Raw genomic sequence first — 27,050 nt, forward strand, 5'->3', positions numbered from 1 at the left:
GTGGGTGGTGATGACTAGCTGCCTTCCCTCTAGTCTTACACTGCAAAGTTAGGGACGGCTAGCACAGATAGCCCTCAAGTAGCTTTGTGCGAAATTCCAAAACAAACAAACAAGCAGTGTTTCTATATAAGGCCAGTTTTCTGTTATAAATATGTTTTATTTCATCATTGTTTTGGTCCTACTATTTTTGGCAAGGCAGCCTTTAGTTTTGTGACGTGAATATTAAATTAACTATTTAGGTAATGTTTATGTTTATATTACAAACACACACACACCTGTATATATAGAAATAGAGAGAGCACACCCTCTATATTTACATAAATAAGCTTATTTCATCGCTGTTTGCATTATGAGGTGTACACTAACATTTGAAATTATTTTCGTAACAGTACATTCCCGCCAGTACAGCGGATTTATGATGTTAAAATCAGGGATTCGATTCCCCTCGGTGGGCTCAGCATACAGCCCGATGTGGCTTTGCTATAAAACAGAAACACCAACACATCAACACCGTAACAGTACAGCTTAGCCGCAGCACAGTTTCACAGTATGTCGTTTTTATAACGGTTATTAAAACTGATTGGTCATTTTTTTGTGTTACATATAATGTCGAATTGGACCAGTTTTAGCCACGATAATGTGCAGCATGGACATGACGTTTCACAAGAATGAGGAAATCGTTTCATAGATAGCAGCACGTGATCTAAGTATCACAAAGGGTGTACTGCTTTGTATCAACTACTCTCAACTGACTTAAGGTCCCGTGGTGATAACTGTAAAAAATATGTTGCAATTAAACTTCCCGGGTTCGAATCTTTGTCACACCAATCACGCTCACCCTTTCAGTCTTGTGGGCGTTATAATGTATCGGTCAATCCCACTATTCGTTTGTAATAGAGTAGCCCAATAGTTGGTGGTGGGTGGTGACGACTAGCTGCTTTCCCTTCTAGTCTTGAGAACGACTAGCACAGATAGCTATCATGTAGCTTTGCACGAAATTCAAAACAGACCAAATCAATCAGAATAAGTTATTAATTTTATGTTATTGTATCTGTGTCTTTAAGTCACAAAGATATTACGATTGCTGATGAAGTGTAAGAGATACCAGCCGCAATGAAACCTTTCACATCATTAACTTTATCCCAGTCTTCGTGTGAGCGATTAAACGAGATTACATTCTCCATACATCTGTACTTCTACAGTAGTGTTACAACCACCAGAAGCTTATTTTCTGAGTTAATGAAGAATGTACCAAGAAACATGGCGTTTCTAACAAGCACCGAATATTGTTCAATATTTGCTTTATTTCTAATTTTTGTTTATATCTTTTACTTGATTTTCAAGCTTTAGCGAAAAGAAACTTGAGCAGTAAATTCTATGATTTTTTTCAATGAAGTTGGTCCGGCATGGCCATGTGGATTAAGGCGTTCGACTCGTAATCCGAGGGTCGCAGGTTCGAATCCCAGTCGCATCAAACATGCTCGCTCTTTCAGCTGTGAGGCGTTGTAATGTGACCGTCAATCCCACTATTCGTTGGCAAAAGAGTAGCCCAAGAGTTGGCGGTGTGTGGTAATGGCTACCTACCTTTCATCTAGCCTTACACTGCTAAATTAGGGACTGCTAGCGCAGATAGCCCTCGAGTAGCTTTGCGCGAAATTCAAAAACAAAACAAAAACAAATTATCTTTGCCTCAAGACGTAATATATATATATATACATGTGTGTATATGTTCGAAGTTGTTTTTTTTTTAAAACAAAATATTACTTGAATGGCAAAGCACAGTTACGGTAAAAGTTTTCCCCCTTCATGTACTTAAAAAAACTTGATGGTTATGATATAACGAAAAGTGACACGACGCTTGAGTTTAAGGAATTATGATTTCATAAAATCTTACGGTGAGTTCACATTTTTCATTGCTCTATGGTTGCTAATGTTCTTCACTGGATTTCAGTTACTGGGAAAAAACAAGAGTCGCTATCTTGGATTCTGCGTGTTTAATCTCTTTTATCTACATTCTATAAATAAAAAATATTACGGTTAGAAAGTGACGACAATTCTTAGTATGAGATATAAACAACTCGTTGGAAATCTAGTTCATGACAGATAGATACTGTTAAGCGACTAAATAAAATAAAAGGTAGAAAAAACACTTAATGATGTAACAAAAGCCACAATAATAATAAATATTTAAAGTAAGTTCTTTGTTAGAAGTCTATGCAACTATATACATTTATATATATATTATATATTTATAATACAAATTAATTAATTAATTTTGTTTTAATTATATACTTTATATTTTGAATTGCCAGAAACTTGAAACATTATGTAAGTTTGTTACATTCGGAGCTAATGACTGGTATTTTTACCACTGTATGACATTATACGTAACATCTAACGATTTCACGTGGAAAACATAACGTGCACTGTAAAACGGATATGCGACATAAGAACTAACGTTAAATTGTTTGGGGAAAATACGACAGTTATAAAAACATGTTTTATTCGCTTAAAAATTGCGTGATGGAACCAAATTTTAAACAATTTCTGACCTTAAGGAAAGAGAAGTAAAAAATGTTCACTATATTTTTTTGTTATTAACATTAGCAATTTATTTTCAAATGGAAAATTTAAAATAACATATTTAAAGTATGTCTGAGTATAGCAGTAGTGGAGTTTCTGTTTTCAAGTATATTGCAAGTTGTATTTCAATTCTCCTAATTTAGCATCTTCTATTTTATTTGTTTTATTTATGCTAAATATCTCGCAAACTTACTCAAGAGCTATCTGCGCTATTTGTATCTGATTAGGGCTATCTAGGCTAGTTGTATCTGATTTGAAATGATGGACTAGAGGAAAGGCAGATACTTAGCACTAACCATATCTTTAGCTAATCTTTACAAGATTTATCGGTGGATTATGACACGCCAGCTACTGCAAGGAGCGAGCAGGTTCGATGAAGGGTTTCAATCTCACCATCCGCAGATCATTACATGCTACAACTTATTTCGAATGAGTCTCCAATTTGTTGTGTTATGTATTACGATTTCAAATAGCCGGAACGTTTTATTTTAATTGATAAATTAATTAAAAATCGATATGTTTCAAATTTATATTTACCAACGAGATTAATACACACGTTTCTTTATTAACACAAATGTATTTTAATAAACAAACAACAGTACAATTTATAATAATTATTATTACAAACAATGATCTATATACGAAAGTTTTACAAACTTACAAGCAATATTAAGTCGTTCAACTGATCTGGAATTGAATATTTTATCGAGAGTTCACGATGAGTGAATTAATTTTGTGTTGATACACAGATATGTTTCACTTGCTGGGAATCTAGCGACTTCTTCACAGGTGAAATTCTTTTCCAACGAAAATATCTACTTTCCTCGTAGAAATACTACCATCCAAAGTTAATACACTGAAGTTAAACTGTTCGTAATGTTCGAAATATATAAAAGTTCCTGGTCAGACATCCGTATTTTTCCGGTTAATAACCTCTCATTACAGTTATAACTTCCGATGTTTATAGCATAACAACAGTAAGAAATCAACAGTACTTTCAAAACTGCCTCTTGGCGCGTCGATTTATACGTTTTACGCTAGGTTCTAGAGAGTTCAGTTGGAAACAATATTTTACTTTCACACAAAGTAAACTGCTGTTTCTTAGATACGGGAATCTTCTAATGGCTTAAATAATAGGTTGGAATTTCGCAACACAAATTTAACTTTACAAGTTACGTGAATTTCTAAATATATATTGAAATGAAACAAACATAGATATTAAAATAAATATATAATACAAAATCCGTTACACAAGTCAAGAGTTATAAGTCCATCAGATCATGCCAGGACCAATGTCTTCTAAATCGCTTTCTTAAATATGTTGTTTGGCATAACTGTTATTTTACATAACGTATAAGACTCATTCGAAGAAAAACAACAACCTTGCGTCTGTTTGTATGTGTAGGTAACATTTTATTGAAAGGGATTTTATGAACGAGCTGTTGTTATGTAACTCACTAACTTCAAACATTGAGTTTTTTATTTCTGTCTAAAAATTGTAACCAATGCAAAGGTAATAATACTATATATGACCATATGTAGGATTTATTAAAAAAACTGGTGAACTAAGTTTTTTCGAAACAGAAGTAATACAGTTTTATCTTATACATGGCATTAGGTATATGTTGTTCTTTATAGGCTTAGTTTTCTAAAATTCTGTGCATTTGTCCGAAAGGCGTAGAAGTTTACACGTGATACTATTTTGGAGACAACATTTCAGAATTGAAGACATTCTCTGTATTATAAGACTTACAAATGTCTTTTCTCGATGCAGAAGTGTGTTTTCTTTTTTCTGCACTTCCATTTTACCACCGGCAGCTACATATTCAAAGTGACAAAAAGTAGAGTTATTTAAATTGCATGCTAAAACATATAAGAACATCAAAGTAACCTGTACGTATTTTAAGGTCAGAATAATAAAAGAATAGAGAATATGAAAGAAAATGTGTGACATTTCAGAATGAATGAGCTGTAAGCTTACACAGTTAACGCTGTTCATGAAAAATTGGATTATTACAGATCGCATGCGTTTGTGGATTGTAATAAGGAAAAAAGAATGACTTTCAAAAGCAAGAACATTGTTGGACAAAGTACAGCGAAGGTTTGTTTGTTTGTTTTTGAATTTCGCACAAAGCTACTCGAGGCCTAGCCGTCCATAATTTAGCAGTGTAAGACTAGAGGGAAGGCAGCTAGTCATCACCACCCACCGCCAACTCTTCGATTACTCTTTTTATCAACGAATAGTGGGATTGACCGTCACATTATAACACCCCACGGCAGAAAGGGCGAGCATGTTTGGCGAGAGAGGGATGCGAACCCGCGACCCTCAGATTACGAGTCGCCCACCTTAACACGCTTGGCCAGGCCGGGCCCAACAGAGAACGTCTTTTATAACGTTATTTGTGGGTTTATATTTGGTTGGAATATTTGAAAATATTTACAGGAAGAATTTTTTAAACTAATAAACACTATCATTTTGGCATTGAAGGAATAAATATTTTTTTTAAACTTTTCCAACAATACAGAATTAAAGCAAATGAGAGATAAATAATGTATTTTAATAATCTATTCTTATTTTGTACAAAGCAACAAAAGAATATTGAAACGTGATAATTACCAGTTGAACGAATGCAAGGAATATGTAGATTTCATAAACGATGGATAATTTTAGCTCCGCTTACAAGGTGTTTTAGTAAGTGTTTGGCGCCGGCATGGCCAGGTGGGTAGGACACTCGACTCGTAATATGAGGGTCAATGGTTCGAATACCCCTAACACCAAACATGTTTGCCTTTATACCATGGGTGCGTTATAATATCACAGTCAATCCTGTAAGTCGTTGGCAAAAGAGTATTTCAAAAAATTAGCAGTAGGTGGTAATGACTAGCTGCTTCCCCTCTAGTCTTACACTGCTAAATTAGGGACAGATAGCGCAGATAACCCTTGTGTATCTTTGCGTGGATTTCAAAAACAAACTAAATCAATTATGAGATTCCATAACTTTTCACTTTTTGTTATAAAAGTGAGTAACTTGGTACTGACAACAATATACTATCATAAATAACTTCAAAGGACATTTATCACAAAACCTTTAGTCTTTTTTTTTCATACTATTAGATTAAAATTTGACAAAAAGTTTACATTGTGAAACATGAGGTTTCCTACGTTATCCTAAACTTTGAAATCAGCTTAGAAAAGATCTAATTAAATGACGAATTTAAGGTAGAATGTGTATATATTGCTTACTGTGCACGGAAAAACTAAGCGTTTCTTGAAAAAACTATTGTTTTTGTGTTTTCTATTGGAAATTTTCATAAAGGTGAGTATCTGTACTTAAGATATAAAACACAAACTACAATAGTGTGCATTTAAACTGTATTGTAATTATGATAACAGGAACTGTGTTATAATCATGATGACAGAAACTGTTGTAATAATAATTATAGGAACTGTGTTGTAATCATGATGACAGAAACTGTTGTAATGATAATTATAAGAACTGTGTTGTAATCACGATGACAGAAACTGTTGTAATAATAATTATAGGAACTGTGTTGTAATCACGATGACAGAAACTGTTGTAATAATAATTATAGGAACTGTGTTGTAATCATGATGACAGAAACTGTTGTAATAATAATTATAGGAACTGTGTTGTAATCATGATGACAGAAACTGTTGTAATAATAATTATAGGAACTGTGTTGTAATCATGATGACAAGAATTGTGTTTCACTGTTTAAACAACTATTGTACTTTTAGCTCAAACTACCTTAAAATTATCTGATAAAGTTCCCACATTAACTTGTTTGTAATATACCTTAAGTGGTTGTTCCTTTAGATGCGTAAGTAAATACGTTCGACACATTTTAAGGAAACTATCAGATTCTTTAATTAGGGTTGGAATACCTTCCTAACTTGTGTAAAAGTCTTTGAAACCACAATATTTCGTTCCTAAACAGAGACAGGTCTCTACTGTGAACAAGCTAAGAGAGAACTGGTTACAGACGGTGTATCCAAGTATCGAACATTATGGTGTCTTCTTTGTCTATCTCACGTTGTATATCTCGTGACCTTTCCTCTCTGATAGCATTTCTCAGCGAGCAAATTTAAACATCGTCGAGGTTCGATCGCCAAAAGATATTCCAGCTCCTGGTTTAAAATACACATTAAAATATCCCTGTAGATAAAAGGAATTATCTAGCGAAAGAACAGAGATTTAAAGTAACTATAGTAACATAGTACAAGACACTATAAACCACATTTTGTCACGATGACAGTTTCTATCTATTCAGAAGTAAAATATAATAGTAATAATTGCATCATTTTAAATGGTAATGATAAATTATATGTCTCTAAGATAAACTGGTTTAGTACGTGTTTTTTTTTAAATAACTTTCCAGCCACATTACGTGGTTACAGTCTAGGTTACTGCATCCAGTCATGCACTAATTGACAACTACCGTTTGAATAACCCTTTAAAAACAAATTATATTGTTAAAGGTTCCATTGTAAGGCTGTAATGTCCAAAGCACACACTTCTTCTTTGCTAGCTTTTCATCAGTCATCTTGTCACGAGAACGGCGATTTTACATTACCCATTTTAATAGTGTGACTGTCCCGAAGTTCATAGTTTCTATATCAGGCAACTTTAGTAGTAAATCGTCGAATGGAAGTGCAGGAATATCAAATGATATCTCTAGGATATCTCTAGATGCTAGAAACACGCAACAATTAAACGAAATTTCACGGAAATAGTTGTTCATCCGTTATCTGTGTTTGTGTTCCAGATAGAATCCGTCTTGGTTATGCAGTGTAGCATTACCTGTAACAAGTGGCCGGTGTTAACAAATTATCTTTGTATTTATGGATTCTCACCTCACTTGTGAGGTTACTTGTGGAATACAATCTATTACCGGACTCTTTCTGGATGAACAAGTTTACCGAAGGTCGAGCCATGTCTATTTTATTTTACAATGCCATCAAGTACAAAGGATATATCTGAATTGGCAATTCCAAATCATTTATTTGATCGCATCTTTATAGTCTGTCTGTAAAAATATTTTGCATCAAAAATAGCTGTTATATGGCTTTGTTTCAAGTAGTGGCCCGGCATGGCCAAGCGTGTTAAGGCGTGCGGCTCGTAATCTGAGGGTCGCGGGTTCGCATCCCCATCGCATCAAACATGCTCGCCCTTTCAGCCGTGAGGGCGTTATAATGTTACGGTCGATCCCACTATTCGTTGGTAAAAGAGTAGCCCAAGAGTTGGCGGTGGGTGGTGATGACTAGTTGTCTTCCCTCTAGTCTTACACTGCTAAATTATGGACGGCTAGCGCAGGTAGCCCTCGAGTAGCTTTGCGTGATATTCAAAACAAACCAAATACATAAAATTAAAGTTTCAAGTACCTTTTCAAAATTCGATTATCACTTGCGCGATAAGGTGATTGACTTAGCACAGTTAATCAGATTCCTCGTAAGAGTTTTACTAACAAGTACTGTAGTTAGACTCAACGAATATAACTACAGTATAATTGTAAGTTATATAGTCTATAAACACTGTCAAAATAACCCAAAATCGAAATGTTCAAACTCCCATTTATTCGAACAAATATAGCTGACCTCTTAAAGGTTGAAGTGAATATGACGTTTCTCCTTCAATAGAGAAAACTTTTACTTTACTTTATAATAAAATACTGTCTTCTCAGAGATATTTAGTTAATTATAGAAAAGACATCAGTGAAAGTGGTTTGATGATATATTTATGCCTTAGAATAATCTGTAATATTGCGAAACAAAATAACTTTGTTTCAATAAAGCTGTATGTTCTTAAATAAATAAGAAATATTTAATGATTTTTTAAACTAACAATGATTTGTAATTCTGCTGCCTGATATCTAAATTGAGATATTGCGATTTAACAAAAGGCGTTGCTGTATTTCTTGTAATGTTAAACTCAGAAGGGAAAATTTCAGTTGTATTTCACGCTATGGAGTCATTACCAACTGATATTAAATCAATAATGTGGTCGGAGATACTGTTATAGTTGTATATACTTTGCTAATTTTTCGCTTATAATGGAAAATAAATATAAATTGATGTGCGTGTATGATAAATACAACCCGGAGCAGAATACTTTGAATTGGTTTGTAACGTTTTTCTTGTAGACTTGTAAAAAGACGACAATTATCTGCTGGGTTATAATGATATGTTAACACAATATAATGCCAATAGTATAAAATTAAATAATATATAAGGTTAACTGTGGCAGCTATATCAAATACTAATCATACAATGTCGACTAAGTCATTATGTGATCGTTTATTGTAACGAGTATTAATAACCAATTAATGACGTAATAACTAGTTTGTTTAACTATATTGTTTTTGTCAGTGTAGTACTCAGTGGCAGGGTGGTTTATCTTCGGAGTTACATACTATTAGAAGACTAGGTTTCAATAGCAGTGGGGGGTAGAGCATAGATAGAACTTTGTGTACCATTGTAATTAATAACAAACAAACAGTACGGTACACACTGGTTTTATTTTTTGTGATAAATTACGAGTCCACTTGTTTCATTTTTTTAAAAAAAATACAAATACATAACACTTCTTTAAACATCTCAATAACAAAGTTTGAAAACCATAGCTGGATAGATGGTTAAGGCATTCGTCTCGTAATTCACAGGTTAGAATCCCCTTCGCACCAAATATGCTCACCATTTCAGCCGAGCTACTCGAGGGCTATCTGTGCTAGCCGTCCCTAATTTAGCAGTGTAAGACGAGAGGGAAGGCAGCTAGTCATCACCACCCACCGCTAACTCTTGGGCTCCTCTTTTACCAACGAATAGTGGGATTAACCGTGACATTGTAACGCCCCCACGGCTGAAAAGGCGAACATGTTTGATGCAACCGGGATTCGAACCCGAGACCCTCAGCTTACGAATCGAATGCCTTAACGTACCTGGCCATGCCGGGCCATTGTCAAGATTAATCAATGTTCTTATTTTTTTTCTAAAAGTCATTAATGCTGCAGTATTTTAATATTTTTCCAATCCATTAAAATTATGGCCTCATTACTTTCCTTAGGTAAAAGATGTGAGGTTTACGTGCATTCGGTATATAATTTCCATCAGAACTGATGCAAGGGATTATCGAAAAATTCATGGAAAAATATAATTGGTTCTTTCGTTGCATCATTAGATTACGTATATCTTAATCTGAAACTTCTGATAGCACTGTTTTTACTTGCCTATCTGATTACTATTATAATGCTTCCATGAATAGCAACGCAATTTAATTACCATACCTTTCTGCAAGGGACAGCGAGTTCAGTTAGGATCACATATCTTGATAAACTTTCCACTCTATTTTGGCTTCAAATACAATGTTTAAGTTGAAAAAAGGCACTAATGTCCATTGAAGTTGTATGGGAGCGTGCAGGTATGTGGTTACACGGTTTTGGTGTGATTCCAGTTTATTCAGATAGTTTATCAAGAAACCAATAATTTATTTCAAGGTGTGGTTGGAAAACTTTCAAACTTCTAACTTGTTAGCTTTGTTTATTTTCTCGCTACCCAGACCGGAAGATATCACTGATGACGTCACAAAGACTTCCTTGGCTTTGAAGTTCACTTGTTTTACTAATAGTCTTCACCTCACACATTAACATTTTGCTCAAACTTAGTTAGCGAGTATTTTCGAGTTTCACTGTCAACCCAAAGAAATTTTTATCCCTTTCACAAGGACAACGAAGATTCTCTTCTTCAAAATTTTTTAATTTGGTTCTAACCCGTCTGGTGATTGTGTTACAGGAATATCAATTTGAGAAATGATAGTGATGTATGTTGTATACACTCCAGTCACAATAGAGCCTGGGTGGCGTTGCATGGTCTTATTATCGGGAAATCGCCGTAATCTTAATATATAACTTTCTGTCTGTCGTTTGAAGTTTTTTTTTAATTCTTTTTCATTGGCAACTTAAATTATTTTGATTGTGATTCGTCGCCCCGTGAAAATTTCACTCAGATGATGAAACAAAAAAAAATGCTGAAGGAAGGATGCTCGAATTAGTTTAACGTCTAGGGGGAGAGATATTCATCTCAAATGGACATTATTCATGTGCCCTCCCCCCAGTGGTACAGTTTGCGGAATTTCACACTAAAATCCGAGTTTCGATACCCGTGGGTATGGACAGAGCACAGATAGCTCATTGTGTAGCTTTGTGCTTAATTCAAAACAAACATTCTTCATGTCACTGATAGTTCGGTTTTTCTGCACAACACACGGAAAAAGATGATAAACAAACACACACACAAATAATTAAATATATAGGTATATAAGTATTTTCAAATAATTCATTGCACAATGTGTTGTAGCGAGAACAGCTTTCCTAAGCTCGTTAACATTAATCGTAATTAACTACATATGCCATAAGTATTAGACCATGATATGTATTTTGAAAACACGTATTCAGGCTCTTAGACTGTATACTAGTATTTCAACCACACTATGTTCACCATATCCATTGTAAACGATACATTTCGCTCATTATGGAACCTTTTGGTTTGATAGCTTGTGTGAATTTAAGCACAAAATTAAACAATAGGATATCTGTACTCTTCTCAGCACAGGTATCAAAAACTTGTTTTTAGCGGTGTAAATCCATAATCATACTACTGTATCACTGACGAGCAATACAGAAAATTAGGCTTAGTGGAATATAACAAGCACAGTATCGATCAGAACATTATTTGTACAAAGCATTCTTCAGAAGAATACTTGTTATGGCGAGAATGCATAGAATAATTATTTATTCTTGCCGTATTGTATGAATTCATTCGTACATTTGTTTGTACGCGTATGTATTTGTGTATTATATGTTTACAGTATCTTGTACGCAGTCTAAAAACATTCCTGTTATTTCAAATGTCAGTTTTGATGGCAGTTATTCTCGGAAGTTTATATAATAATGCCTTATGGTTATCTATGAATTGATACTGGAAATAAACGTACATAATTGTTACAAACTAACGTTACACATAGAGAGAAAGAAACGTTATTTTTCTGTTATGCAAGTATAAATATTGGACTTAATGTAAACATGTATGCAATGAATACATTTCTAAATATACTCTAAATATATTACTGGATGAACATAACAACAATTACAGAACTTTTAATAGAAACTGCATATAAAAATTTATTACATTAAAAAAGCAATATTCTAGCATTTGGGAAAAATAATATTATGATTCACTTTTATTCTTACGTTTATTGTATTTTTGTGTCCACAGAGGAAAACATTCAACGTCTCTTACTGTATAGAATCAACAATATTTTTAAAGGTATATTGTATAATACTTTTATTGTACTGAATAAATAATATTTCTGAAGGTACGGTTTACTTCTTTTATGGTATAGAATCGACATTTCTGAAGGTATATTGTACACCTCTTTTATCATATAGAATCAACAATATTTTTAAGGTGTATTGTTTACTTCTGTTGTCATATAGAATGGGCAATACTCTGGAAGGCGTTTCGTTTACTCATGTCATTCTATATAATTAACAACATTATATAGGATAATACACTGTTTATGGCCCGGTACAACCAGGTGTTGTACTTGACTCCTAATCTGAGGGTTCGAATCGCCATCACACCAGATATGCTCACTCTTTCAGCCGTGGGGACGCTATAACGTGAAGGTCAGTCCCACTATTCATTGGTAAAACAAGTAGCTCAAGAGCTGTCGTGGATGGTGATGACTAGCTGTTTCACACTGTTAAATTAGGGAAGGCTAGCGCAGATAGCCCTTGTGTAGCATTGCGCGAAATTCAAAAACTAACAAACTTACCAAAAAAGTGTTAAGTGAAACTTGGTCATGGTTTTACCTGTTTCGATTTTTTATTCAAAATACCGACGTGAAAAATGTAAATAGTGAATGGATTTATATATAAAAATAAATAAATAAAAAGGTATTACACCGTCACCTGGCGAGACAGCGGTAAGTCTTCTGATTTACAACGCTAAATTCAGCGGTTCGATTCCTGTCGGTGGACAAAACAGATAACCCGATGTGGCTTTGCTATAAGAAAAAAACATCCACAGAGATTAAACCAGTTTAACTTATCCATTTTAAAAATGTCTTAAAACAGTAATATCTCAGGTTATCAAATTGATTGAACACAAACAAAATATTTCGCTGTAAAGGATTAGTTTGATGGTAGATATTCCTTGTTTGTTGCTGAGTTCTTAATAAATCATTGAGTCCCTAACGTTTTTCATTATCCTGTGACGGATTAGTGTCTTAATTGTTCAAATATAGGTGATATTAACCAGTTCGTAACATTATCAAGAGGCCCAGCATGGCCAGGTGGGTTAAGACGTGCGACTCGTAAGCTGAGGGGTGCGGGTTTCTAAAGTTATTGTTCATTTTCAGTGTGCAAAACTACCCAATGAGTTATCTTGTGCTCAGTTCACCAAAACGAATCACAAACTTTCCGCTGAGCTTCTGACGGATTTCTTTCTAAATATAAAAATTTATGAACATTTTTTTTATCTTTGTGTATGAGTGAAAACAAACGTTTGATAATTGCAAAGGGTTAATTAAACAGGTTAATTAAACTGTCATATGAAATGAGATTCACGGAAAACCAAAAGATAAAATGGTCCAGCATAACAAATGTTTAGATATTAACATGAGAGTCACATAGAAACTTAATAAGCAGATATGGGGAATACTACAAATGTGTAATTTTATGTACAACTTGCAAACAAGAATCCGGATGAAGCCACTTACAATTTTGCAAAATTATTAAGTGATTTATAATCTGGTTTTCTCAAGTGTTTAAAACGACACAGTTATGTAGAACAGCTAACTACTGCGCCTCGAACCTTTTTACTTATCTCTTTTCTTCACGACTTAAATAGGGTCTTGATCTTAAGAACGTTTTAGCTTGATCAGTCATATAACAGTAAGAACGTGGAGGATGACAATCAATATACAGAAGGCTAGTTCTGATGCACTCTAAGATTTCTATATCTGGCTTAGGAACACTTGATTGCTTTTAGTCGGATGGGGCACTACTGATAGTTTGGGTAAAATTGCTTGGTCTTCATCCAACTGCTCTGTTTAACGTGTTTTTTTCCACGTAGGATAATACTATAAACATGAAGTAACTTGGAGCATATTTATTTTTATCGCAGATCAAAATGTGGGCACATTCGATTCATACTTTCTTGGTCATTAACAGTAATGACTAATGACTATTTTAAGTCACTGTTCCAAGGTTATGTTCTATTATTTTCGTCATATTTTTTTCAATTATAAATACAGTGGTAATTCGCTTATTTGGTTTTTTTAGCTTCATTACGAGAGACGGAATGACACATAACAATTGGAGATAGGCAAAACCTCGTATTCATTTGAGCCATGACAGGTGATACAACTCGTGTTGTACGTTTTAGAGAATATCTTTTTTGTTCGCTTACAGAGACCTCTAGTGATTGATCCTTGCTCAAGATCTATTTACTTACACAGAATCATGGACTTCTTCAAGAAGAGTAAACAATGAAACTTTTCATCGATTGTGAACGTTCTTCCTGCGATGAAACTTGAGGAAGCTTTATCGATTGTTTATAGGTTGTCATAGTAAAGAACGTGAGATGATAAAGTTATTCATGAGTTACTTCGTAATCTACGGTATGAAGTATTTATCTGTTATATATATATAATTATGTATTTTGATATCAGTGCGTAAAGTATATATAACCTATTTGGTTCTACTTTATTTTAACGAAAATATTAACATTTTATAACATAAAAAGCAGCTGTGCGAACCCATCATGGTGATAATACTAACAAACTTTGGAAGGACACTCTGTACGCATAATCCCCAGATAAAGGGAAGGAGTTCCAGATACAATGACATAAGTATAGTTTTGTTGAACTAGTAATACTATTGTTTTCTTTATTTGATCTAGCATTATTAAATTATTCGATTTACTATGGAAACAGTTGCGGTGCCTACTACTAAGTTTCTTGTGTACACTTTAAATCAGACGACCATAGCCTTCATGTTTTTTATTTGATTAGAATATCAGTATCACAGTAACAAACTTCAACCTGAAAGCAGCTATCCTCATGAGTCTTATAATGTAATTCTCTTCCTAACCGCGTGTATCCATTGTTGCCTGATGTACTTATGCCTATGGAAACAAGGAGTTTTCAAAATAGTATGTATTTTATTGCTTCATAAACAATGCTTTCCTTTTCAATTCCATCCTCTTATTCTCGTTGCAAATAAAATGCAGTTAACACCATAATATGAACTTTATTTACATTAGAAGATCGTCAAAAATGTTTATGACAATCGATAACGCAGGAAGCATTTAAAGTAAACGTTAGATAAGTTTAAAACTGTGTTGACTTTAGAGCAAAAACGAATAACATTATTCAACCATTTCTAAAGGGATGCTACATTTCACGGTATTATACTGTTTTCCAGGTCGTATTTTTAGAACGCATTTATTACGCTAGCTTGGAAAGAAACATTAAGTGTTCCCAGGTTATTTTTTTAAACGAAGGTTCACATTGTTTAGTTCAGTTTTTAACTTTTTGTACGGCGAGATATATCTATAAATTAGAGTTTGCCCTTTACTTGCATGTAGTGGATACCAAGTTCTAGAAGCTTAGTTAGACGTCAATCACTAAACTCATTGTGGACATTTCGTAATCCCATAAATCCATTATATAGAGTAATATCACCTTCTGCAAGCAGATCGTGAAGAGCATTTAGTAGTTGGACAACGTGAACAGACTGCGAATGGAAAAGAACAGTGGACTAATTGTTTCGGTTTGTTTTGTACCGTTTCTCTTGTTTTAACAGCTACTCTGTGAATAGAGGAACGTTGATATGTTCAAAACTATAAAGGCTGAAATTAATCTTAATCTTAAAAAAAGAGAGTTATCTTTGCTATTCGTCTTGAATTTAGCAGTGCAAGATTGTAGTCTTAGAGGGAGGACATATAGTCATCGTCACCCTCCGCCATTTCTGGAGCTACTCTTTTACCAACAAATGGTGGGAATGATTGTAACATTAAATGCCCTCACAACTGAAAGCATGTTTGGAGGGATAGAGATTTGAACCCGCGATCCTCAAATTGCGTGTCTTGCGCTCTATCTTCTTGGCCACACCGAGTCCCTTAAGAGATTAATTATCATTCTTAATATCGGTTTCCCGCTAGTACAGCGGTATGTCTCCGGATTTACACCCCTAAAGTCTGGTATTCGCTTCCCCTCAGTGCGCTCAGCAGATAACTCGATGTGGCTTTGTTCTAAGAAAACACACACATTCTTATATCGTAGTTCCTACAAGAAACACTAGAGCTTTGCTACTATAGCTACTTAGAGAATTTCTCACGTAGCACCGCAAGAAACATCTTCACAGAACAAAATCTTATTTAAAAGTATGCGCTCAGCCTGGCTACGTTTTGTGATATTTATAAAGAAGAATCGAATTTTTGTTTCAAGTAAACGCACGTAAGGTAAATTGAATTCATAATGCCAAATGATATTTTCAGAGGTAATTTAGAAATTACGTTGTCAGCTGCAAATAACTTGGTTTCCTCATATGTGCTAAGGAGATAGTAATGGTTCTTTCAGACCACTGGTACTTTCTTTGATATACAGATATATGAGCAAAATTATAGAATAAATAAAAATAAAGCAGAATTCTTAAGTACAGTATTAAACATCTGTGCAAAAATATTAAATAAAAGAAAAGTTTTAACATTGTAGAATTTACTATTCCTTGAATGGATTGTACCCAGTTCCAATACGCCCAGACTCGTTTTTTAATTTGTCTGAGTTAAGTGTTTTTAATAATATTACGGTCTCAAACGTGACAGAAACACAAAAAATGTGTATTTTGGGCCTTCCTTTCGGTCATACTTACAGCAGTTAAGATGAAACTGTTATAAATGTAAATATATGCTTCCTACATATCGATTTCGTCGCTCCAAACATGCTCGCCCTTTCAGCCGTGGGTCGCGTTAATGTTACGGTCAATCCCACTATTAGTTGGTAAAAGAGTAGGCCAAGCGTTGGTGGTGGGTGGTGATGACTAGCTGCCTTCCCTCTAGTCTTACACTACTAAATTAGGGACAGCTAGTGCAGATACCTCTTGAGTAGCTTTGCGCGAAATTTAAAAACAAAACAAACAAACATATTGACTTCCAAAGATGATGAACTTAGGAGAGTCACAACTCACAAAAAACACGATTTGAGTTTGTTTTCGTTGGTTTTTGACGAATTCTCCTCTGTATGGAATTTGGAACAAATAAACATTTTTATAATCCTCATAATATATACATAGAAAAATATGATATATGCTCATTTTTGGTCATTTTAACATGACCAAAGATGTTAATTAAATCCATAATTTTATGGATTGAGTCAATTACACGAAATTTGGTACAAACAAACCTTTCCACAGGAAACAAACATTGACAAACAAAAACGGTTTTGTTAGTTATTGGGGACCGAGACGCCACAAAAACCATCAGAGATTTTTGAGAGTTAGTCTGCCAGCTTACATAGGATTTGGCACAAATATTTTTTTTTGTACAGGTCCAAAATTAAGATTATAACAGTTTTAAAATTTTAGTTTTTTGCTCAATTTTTTAGCGAGAGAAACATAGTTTGAAGTGAACGTGAGCTATTGATGTGTAAGTCAAACATCTTTCATGGAAAATGGTGTAAAGGTATCTCCTCACAGGGAAAGCATTTATACAGACACTTTTGTATTGTGAAAATTGACCACACACGCCTTGAGTGGCGAACACGTGTTGCGTACTCCAAGAATGTTGGCAACTTTAATTGGAATTGTTTTGTAACAACTTGAGGTATGTGCCCAACTGGTCTTGAGGAGCCCCTAACTTTACTGAAACGTAATGCATGCATATTGTTCAACTATTATTTACCAAGTGTTCAAGTCTCATTTTTGTCGTGGGCCAACGATGGTTAGCAGACATTTTCTTTTGTTTAGGTTTGCGTTAAGACAAGGACGACAATTAAAATCACATACACGAACATGATTTATAAAAATGTTTACTTTTCGTTCTTTAGACGAAATTGACATCGGAATATCTGTGTTGTTCTTAGCGGGGATAGAACCATGGATTTACCACTTTCTTATTATCGGATATTTTAGAAAATGACACTCCAGAGATTTCGTTATATTAATATATACCTACATCACTTTCAATTGACGCTACCCTATATTAAACCATTTTTAAACAGATTTGCAAGACTTATGTTTGAGTTCAAGACGGCGTAGAGGGCTGCCAAAACATGCATCGTCATTTCAGGTCCGTTCTCTGTTTCTAACAACAGTCATTTTGTTACAGACCTGGCACGGCCCGGTGGTTAGGGCGTTCGACTCGCATTCAGCGCGCCTCAGCATTAAATCCCTGTCGTCGAACACTCCCTCCCCTTCAGCCGTGGGGACGTTATAATGTGACGGTGAGCCTCACTACTCCTTAGTAAAAGAGTAGCCCAAGAGTTGTTGGTGAGTGATTTTGACAAGCTGCCTTCTTTCAATGCTGAATTACAGACATTCAATAAGGACAGAAGATGTTGGACGCCAGGAAACATACCCGACAATCACCGATGATTAATTAAGATCCAATCTGCCCATGTAATGGTAAACAACCTCAGAACTGAAACCACTGAGAAATGATACAAAGGTTGGGTTAGCTTTAGTGTTCCAGTTATGAATGTTAATACTTTTACTCTTTGGTTTTAACGTGTGTTAATATTAGGCTAACATGTAACCTTATTAACACATTCAGTTACGTTAACGTTACTGCTGTTTCTGTTATTGTTTTGAATTAAGTACAAAGCTACACAATGGGTTATCTGTGTTCTGCCCACCATGGGTATCGAAACCCGGATTTTAGCACTGTAAGTGCGCAGACATACCGCTGTGCCACTGGTGGGCACGTTAACGTTAATACTTACTTTTGAGCTTCGTGAAATTTGAAACGTCAATGCTATTTTTAGTATCTGGTTACATAAAGAATGTAAGGTAACCATGACGATTTATTTTAGCATCACAATAGTTGCTAAAATACCTTTACTTTTCTAAAGTACCTAAGCCTCTACTGATGACGATAATTTCAAGGATATACTGAGTTATTTATTTATTTTTTGCTGTTTAAAAGTAACAAATACACTTCCTTTTTATTTGTTTTGTTTCTTTTGGATACGGAAATGGGGAACGTGGATTGAATGTATGATACCAAAGGAATTTCCTTTTTACCTTAGCGAAAACCTAGGTGCATTAACTTACATTACCCGTGATTCTCAGAGGAAATCTCTTTACTTCGGAATCAGAAGGTAAGATCTCGTATAGGTTTAACTGCTGCTTGAAACGATAGTTGGAAAGTTACCGAGGACAGTTACCGCTGGGACTGCTCCTCTCTTCTCGTATCGAACGAGGCGATGAAATCTTATGTTTCCGTATTATTTTATTATAGTTTAAGTTCGAAACGGTAATTAAATACGTAACAGATCAGAAGTTTCAAAAGTTATGAATGAGTAGAAAAATTTGTAACTGCGTTTGAAAGAAAAATATGCTTCAGTTAAGGAAGGACATCCCGAAATAGTAAATTATGCTTCTTAACTAAATATTATCATCCTGATGGAGGTAAATACAAGAAAAAAAAATACTACGTACATTGATTCGTCTAAAATACGATAACCAGATAGAAGAAACTACGTTTACTTCGTGATGACGTAAAACCCACTTGAAGTGAAAATGTATCTCAAGACGGTTGGTAAGGGTATTAACACTTTTACTAATAAAGGAGAGAACAACGTTTTGACCTACTCAGGTCATATTCAGAAAAAAGACAAAAGTATTTTAGTACCAATAAACCCAGGAAAGGTGAAATGATCAGTTGAAGATATTTCTGATTCTGAATTTCTGGTCAGATGGAGGGAAATCAGTCAGAAGTTCTTGCTTCTGGTGCTACTGTATGCTATTGGTATTCTTATATATCTGTGCTCACACTCACATCTGGCTTAGTATGGCTAGGTGGTCAAGGCACTCGACTCGTAATCTGAGGGTCGTGGGTTCGAGTCCCTGTCACACCAAGTATGCTTGCCCTTTAAGCCCTGGGGGCTTTATAAAGTTACGGTCAAAAAACTATTCGTTGGTAAAAAAAAAAGTAACCCAAGAGATGGGGATGGGTGGTGATGACTAGCTTCCTTCCCTCTAGTCTTACACTGCAAAGTTAGGGACAACGAGCGCAGATGACCCTCGCGAATCTTTGCGCGAAATTCAAAATAAACTCGAAAATATAAAGCAACAGGTCGAAACCTCAAAAAACGTCTTGTTCTTTTAAAATATTCCTCTTAGATATTTTCAGATTTTTTTAATAAACATTAGTCAGTGAAACCTAGGACTATTCATAAAGTTTAAAACACTATGTATCTTACTGTTTATTGAGTTTAGTACATAAAGATGTGAAAATATTAATTATTCTTTGTGTTCAAAATTCTCAATGCCATTCATGTGATAATGTTCTCTATTGTTATACTGTCAAACAATGTTTAACTGGGACAGACGTTGATAAAGTTTTCCATTTTTTATCTATGTTTATAACTTATTCATCTCCAGTCGACGTGTTGAATTCCCTTGAAAATTACAAAGTAACAGTCGATAAACACTGGTGCATTATGGGAAAGGAAACATCTGCGTAAAATGAAGTGTTTATCTTGGGTTTACTATCAATAAAAATCACAAAAGCTATAGTACGTATCCTTGAACTCTAGCTGGCTTCTGTATTTGTATTAAATGGGGTGATAAATAACACTATCAAAAGACCAAATTCCAGGAACGTTACATCGTGTATTGATGAATAATATAATTTTTCGAAATGGAAAACAAAATACCCAGTAATCAGTAACAGCACATCTTGCTTTACATTGGTCTGTATTGTTTTAACGAAACAGAAACATGTAGTCTCTTTTAAGATATCAAAATGAATTTATTTCGTTAACAAATAAATAACAAAGTTCTGTTACAGGAAAACTTAATAACTGGCACTGGGCTATTTCCAAAATTACATCTTTCTTAAATTGTGTGTTTAACATAACATTCATAGAAATAAAATATTTGTAAGATGAAATACATTATTATCAATATTCATGAAATTTTAATCATTTTATGGGGTAGAATGGGAAAAATATAATTCCAACATGTACACAGTTTTTGGTAACAAATAATACAATTAGTAATAATTAAGTTTATAAAACATTATGGTTTCTAGTACTACATAATTTAGATCAGTGGGTTGTTTTTCTTTCTATTATACACATGAAATAGAACGTTTGTCAAAACATAGCGAACAGAGCAATAACCTTAAGACTAGTATTTATATACACAGATAATACGATAGAGTATCCACGAGTCTACTAAATATTCTTCCCGTAGTTTTTTGTTGTTACAATAATTACCTCTAGACCAGAGGAAGAAAGAGAATCCCAATTATCTTTGCACACAATCCACAGAGAAGTTTCTATTGTATTACATTCATGAATCGTTAATGTTGCTAACGTTAAAACATAACAACAACAATAAAAACCTGGTGCTGCTGTGCAAGATTAGAGAGTTCGGTTTTTGTGTTATGGGTCTTGTCTTATTTTACAGATCCTTTGACAAAGCCAAGAAAATTGTCAATTATCTCTAATATATCGCTTCTGTTTCTCTATGATTTCGTTCATTACATTTCATAATTAGTAACTTATATTTAGCTTGGCTTCTTTGTTCAGATTCAAAGCTCCTTCTTGTTTGTCGAAATACCCACGTACGTTGTAAGTTCAGTTTTTTCGTTAAATACCAATTATTATTATTTTATCTTATAATATATGTATAATAACCATTGACAGACTAAAACCCTCACAAACTTATTTTGTCATTCAGACTTCCAATTAGATTTATATTCCTATAGCATTATGTATTTGTTTGTTTGTTTTGGAATTTCGCACAAAGCTACTCGAGGGCTATCTGTACTAGCCGTCCCTAATTTAGCAGTGTAAGACTAGAGGGAAGGCAGCTAGTCATCACCACCCACCGCCAACTCTTGGGCTACTCTTGTTACCAACGAATAGTGGGATTGACCGTCACATTATAACCCCCACGGCTGGGAGGGCGAGCATGTTTAGCGCGACGCGGGCTCGAACCCGCGACCCTCGGATTACGAGTCGCACGCCTTACGCGCTTGGCCATGCCAGGCCGAGACATTATGTAACTTTCAATGAAGAAAATAATTTTAACTAAGTCTCGGTTATTTATTACATAACTATTTTAAGTGCAATTTCATTTCGGAAATATAAATTTGTAGGTTTCTTGTTTTTCTACGAGTTCAATACTATCTTAACCTGCCAGTTAGTGAATACTTTATAAAAATGTAATAATGTGGTTGATAACAACAACAGTATTTAAATGTACACTATGGTTTAATGTGGGGATAACATTTCCTGAGATTTGTAATTTTTAAAATAAAAGAAATCTCCTAGAAAACTACGTCAGCAAACTGACTTTCATTGTTTTGTTTTTACATAATCAATATGGTTTCACTAAGGGAATATTTTGCCTTACAGATATATCTACTTTTTTTTTTTAAATCACTTATTATTTGGAAAAAGATAAGAGTGCAAATTTGGTAAATCTGAATCTTCAAAAAGAATTTGAGAAAGTGCCACACAAAGTGCTTGTACAAGTTATCTCTTTAAGTGTCTAGTGATGACTAGCAGCCTTACCTCTGGTCTTACACCGTTAAATTAGAAACGGCTAGCACAGATAGCTCTCGTGTAGCTTTGCTCAAAACTGGAAACCAACTAAAATATCTCTAACAGAGTATGTTTGGGATTCACTTATATGTCTTATTCTGCATGCGATTTTCTCTAGCATGTATATGTCATTTACAGATTATACTACATGAAAATGCCTAATCCTTATTGAGTGAAAACTATTAATGTGCAAAGAGTGGTCAAACCGAATATTATATGCACGTCCTAACAATGTATCTAGATGGTGTATGCCAAAGTGGATCTTAACAATAGAGCATAAACCAAAACGTCGAGATTAAAATAGCTTACTGTCTACACTTGTAACAGTTCACATTTATTTAGAAGGAGCAAACCAATCGAAATTGTTTAGATTACGTTTAAAATTTATTTTACTAGAATTAGAAATGCTCTTTAGAAGTTCAGTTTTCATCTGTATTAATTTTAAAATATTGTTTTGTTTCAATCTCACCATTTTTAAATGTTCATCATCAATACAAGCAAACAGTTAGAGCAGAAAGTATTAATGTGTATGTTTTCTTGTAGCAAAGCCACATCGAGCTATCTGCTGAGCCCACCGAAGGGAAGCTAACCGCTGATCTTAGGTTTGTAAATCTGGAGACATACCGCTGTACTAGCGGGGTTGCTGAAGATGTTAATACATACGAAAATGTTTTATATTAGCAAAGTACAATCCAATAAATCGTGAAAAAAGTATATTTAACAATGAACTACACCAAATGTAATAAGCATCCTTACGATTAATGCCAGAAAACACAGCAAAACTTTATCGTTTGAATCCCAATCATACATACCTAGTGACAGGCATAGCGACAAGTGTGCAGACTTATAACGCTATAAACAGGATTTCGAAAACATACATGGACCATTGTATAGCATTGTGCTTAACTACAAACAAACACATCTGTTGTAATAATTTGTTCTAGTTGTATTTAATTAGATAAAATAATTTAATTTACTTTTACGAACAACGTAGTGAAAACGTTTTGTGTATTGCATATTAATATAGTAAGATCATCTCATTTCACTCCAAATTCAAATTAATGTTGACTGAGTGTTTTTCTTAGAATGAAATGTTTATTAAAATATAAAATTCATATGAATAACTAATAGATGAAAAAAATTTTAGTATGTTTCTATCATAAAATTAGGGGTTCAATTCCTTTCTGTGGACTCAGCAGATTGCCCGATGTAGCTTTGCTATAACGAAACGCACACACACTATCATAAAAAGTAATAAATTCATGTTAGTTTCATTCTCTTAAATAGCTTAAATATAATAACCTTCAAAATACTGTTTTTATCACCTTTCACAAGTAAAATTTGTTGTATTTTAATATAGTTGAAAAGGCTTAACACACAGATATATGTGACTCTTGTATTTAGAAACTTATACGTTGCAACATAAAGATGAGACAAAAACAAATTATATTACGTTATATTGGATGTCAAAAACTATACAATTCGCATTTAGACTATTGATAAATAACTGTACTTAAACTCGAAGTTTAACATTAAATAAAGGGTAAATTCTGTTCTTATAGGGCAGTTAAAACTGTAATAAACTATAATTGTTACTATGACTATTATACGTTTAATTTCTTAAACACAAACGTATTTAGATGTTATGTATTATGAATGTGGTATCGTGTTTAGTGAATATGTAGTGTCATTTTTCGCATCAAAATATTTTACCTACGATGTTATTTTTTTTAAAACAAGTGAAGAAAAGAACGTTTCAAAAAATAAAATAGATGTTAGGCTGAAGTTCACACCATCATGGTGTAATAACACAGGCAGACAGGTAATCGAGGTCAATAGAATAATTATATATGTTGTTACATGTGAATTCTTGCCTGTTACTTGCAGTTTTTAAACAGACAAAGGAATGTTATATTTATAACCAAATTTTAAATACAGAGTTTTGATTTTAATTTCTGTTCTCCATTGTAATTTCTGTGTCATCCGTATTTAAGTTGTGTTTTTTTTTAATTAAAGGAACACCAATTTCTTTATAAAACCTAACTTCAAGGGATAATGACAGCACCGTTTACACTATAATTATTATTATTTGATTACTTGTAGTTATTAATAATAATTACACAAATTAATTACTCCGTTTGAAACTGTCACATCAGTGAAATTGATTGAAATGATTGTTTGGTCTTGGAGTTATTATGTAATTAAAAACTAAAAAGAAAGAATAACAAGAAATTCAAACTTTTAACTATGATATTTACAGACATTACCAGAACCTGTGACTCAGTCAAAAGGAAACAATGTGCAGTATTGTAAGCTTCTGATAATTTATTAAGGAAATATTTAACATATAATTTCGAAGAACAAGTCGAGCCATCCCTACGTAGGCAGTGTTAACTACCGCCTACCTGATACGCTTTCTTCATTTGGCCCGACATTGCGAGGTGGATAAGGCACTCGACTCGTAATCCGATGATCGATGGATCGAATCCCCTTTACACCAAACATGCTTGCTCTTTCAGCCATGAGAGCGTTATAATGTGAAGGTCAATACCACTAGTCATTGGTAAAATATTAGCCCAATAGAAGACAGTGTGTGGTGATAACTAGCTGCCTTCTCATTAGTCTTACACTGCTAAATTAGGGGCGGCTAGTTCATGTATCCTTCTTGAAGTTTTGCGCGAAATTCAGAGCAAAACCAAACCAAACAAATCACTTTCTTGAACAGTTGGTAATTTTTTGGTGACCATGTTTGACAAGTGACTTCACATTTACACATATAACATTCGTTTCACGAAATCATTATATTGCCTGTGTTCAATCAAAAATAGTTGAAACATCCCAGTAACAAACGATTGCTCTCAAATTAAAAACGTAAACATCCACAAATGTTTTGAATAATAAAGAGGGTAAAAATAAAAAAAGGATCCTTGTTTTTTGCTACCTTTGCTAAATTACACCCCGTTATAGACTTTTTAATTGTAAGACTTTCAAACAATGCTAATTTAATTGAGAACTTCACAAACAATGATGTATGTAAATCATTCATTTTAATCGTTTAGGGGACAATGAACAATAGCCCATTTTAAATTTTATTAACACTTTTAAAGATGTATATTTCCGCCAGTACTCTGAGGTGCTGTTAATGAGATAGTACGTGTTTCTATATCCACAAGCAAATGCCCCCAGGTACCTTATAAATGCAAATGGATCGGAACTAAGTTAATTAGCCACCAAAGTTAAAAGCGGTGGAGTCAAAGTCACATACGAGTAAAGTTATATTCCCTTAAGAATCTATGCCTTTGTTAGGCAATGTAGCATCTTTTGTTCTTTGGGAATAAGTGGATTCCGTGCTGTAGACTGACTGATGCAAAGAATATCCATTCTTGTTGTCATTGTAACTAATATATATATATATATAACAAGTCTTTTCCAGAGCATCCCACGGGGTTATGCGAACAAGCAATTTCCATTTCAACACACATAAATTCATTTTGAATTTAGTAGTTCTATTCTTGGGTATCTTAAAGACAAGCGTAGTGGCCGAATGTGTTCAATTTTGTATAGATTGTTTTTGTTATTTAAACTTGACTTTTCTTAAACAATAATTTTCAGTAGGAAATGCTTTTACAAGAAATATAAATTCACTTTCGTAAATTGGAAAATTTCTTTCGGTTTATTCTGGTTTAGTGTTTCTGATAAATACAATATTTAGTCAAAAATTATTACGAGTAAATTAGTTTTTTCGCTTTCTCTCTCCTAATTATGGATAAAACTAGTTTGTTTTAATTAATTAATTAGATCTCAAATATCTTTACTGTTCTGTTTTTCAAATATTCTTTGTTTTGTTTGTTTGTTTTTGAATTTCGCAAAAAGCTTTTTGAGGACTATCTGCGCTAGCCGTCCCTAATTTAGCAGTGTAAGACTAGAGAAAAGGCAGCTAGTTATCACCACCCACCGCCAACTCTTGGGCTACTCTTTTACCAACGAATAGTGGGATTGACCGTAACTTTATAACGCCCCACGGCTGAAAGGGCGAATATGTTTGGTGCGACCGGGATTTGAACCCACGACTCTCGGATTACGAGTCGAACGCCTTAACACGCTTGGCCATGCCGGGGCCCGTTTCAAAGATTCTATCACGTCTCTAATACATTTAAGGTTTGTGCCAAATGGTTTCTCACTGTGAATTTCAAATTAATATAAAACCTTTTATTATATGAAAAAAAATTAAATTTTATTTACATAATAACAAAAACAAGAAATAGTTAACTTCTGATCTCTGTCACAGGTTTCATGAGTTTTTTTAAGTTATAACTGGTATTAATATTTTAGCTATTTTGTCAAGCTGTTTCACTGATTCTTTATTTACTTTGTAAATCATATCAAAACAGTTTTATGTTAATGTTTAAATTTTTATTTACTTCCAGAAACATTTCATGTTAAACCTGTCTTGTGAGTTCAGGAACTTTTATTTCATGTATAGACAAGTATAGCTTCCTAAATTAGAGGAAGACATTATTAACTTTTGATCAAATATGATATATTGCCACAATAATTTTATAAGACGTTGTCCCTCTATTTTAATGTTTTTGAACAGATATGGAGGCTCTA

The 27,050-nt window shown here is 33.9% G+C and overlaps 1 long non-coding RNA gene across 1 annotated transcript in view; it reads right to left on the bottom strand.

The window, feature by feature from the left end:
- Positions 1-3,231: 3,231 nt before the first annotated feature.
- The window catches only part of LOC143235123 (uncharacterized), a 43,656-nt gene continuing 19,837 nt past the window's right edge, over positions 3,232-27,050 (bottom strand). Inside the window, exons 2-3 of the long non-coding RNA XR_013018928.1 lie at positions 12,565-12,665; positions 3,232-4,401 (exon numbers count right to left, since the gene is read on the bottom strand). This is a non-coding gene — a long non-coding RNA (uncharacterized LOC143235123). The remainder of the gene's footprint in view (positions 4,402-12,564; positions 12,666-27,050) is intronic.

Source organism: Tachypleus tridentatus, chromosome 12 (genome assembly GCF_004210375.1).
Source record: "Tachypleus tridentatus isolate NWPU-2018 chromosome 12, ASM421037v1, whole genome shotgun sequence".
NCBI lineage: Eukaryota > Metazoa > Arthropoda > Merostomata > Xiphosura > Limulidae > Tachypleus > Tachypleus tridentatus.